The sequence below is a fragment of the Mauremys reevesii genome, linkage group 5 (genome assembly GCF_016161935.1).
Source record: "Mauremys reevesii isolate NIE-2019 linkage group 5, ASM1616193v1, whole genome shotgun sequence".
Taxonomy (NCBI): Eukaryota; Metazoa; Chordata; order Testudines; family Geoemydidae; genus Mauremys; species Mauremys reevesii.
Window position 1 is genome coordinate 29,583,646 of NC_052627.1, and position 608 is coordinate 29,584,253.

The window sequence follows — 608 nt, forward strand, 5'->3', positions numbered from 1 at the left end:
ATTACACTCACTAATCATTAACTTAATTATACCATCCATGGGTGAAATGCATATAGTTTCTACTAATAAAAATAGAGCAATTAAGTTCTACATCAAGGAGCAAATGCAGTTAGTTACCATTACTGTGTAATTCCATAACAGTTTTTTCATCCCTTGTTAATTCAGTGACTGCCCTTATTTATGCTTCCTAGCATCTTAGCTATGCAAAATCATTTACTAGAAAATGGTAGAGATGTGTTTTCGCTCTTAAAACCCCCCCCACCTCGGATAGATGCCACAAAGTAAGTGGCAATGCCTTCACCATATGCATGTTGTAAAGCTCAAGGGGAGTGCTAGCCTTCTCTCCTTTCATACAACACTATGAGGCAGTTAAGTTTGCCTTGCAGCTTAAAACTAGGGCGCTGAGGTTTCTTCTTGCCATTCAGTATGCTCATCAGCTCCCTTTCATATGGGAATGGAACATGAATACTATTTATTTATTTTTATTAGATTTTATTATTTATTTATATAAAGTTTAGCCACAAATAAGGAAGGCTATGGCCAGGCTGGGTGAAAGAGAAACTTAAGGGTTGAGTTGGGTTGGCTGACCAGTGTTGGTGATTCTAGGC

The 608-nt window shown here is 37.8% G+C and overlaps 1 non-coding gene across 1 annotated transcript; it reads right to left on the minus strand.

Moving 5' to 3' along the window:
* Positions 1-260: 260 nt before the first annotated feature.
* LOC120407224 lies at positions 261-359 on the minus strand. Its single transcript, XR_005599854.1, has one exon. It is a non-coding gene; the product is annotated as a U6atac minor spliceosomal RNA (small nuclear RNA).
* Positions 360-608: the final 249 nt, after the last annotated feature.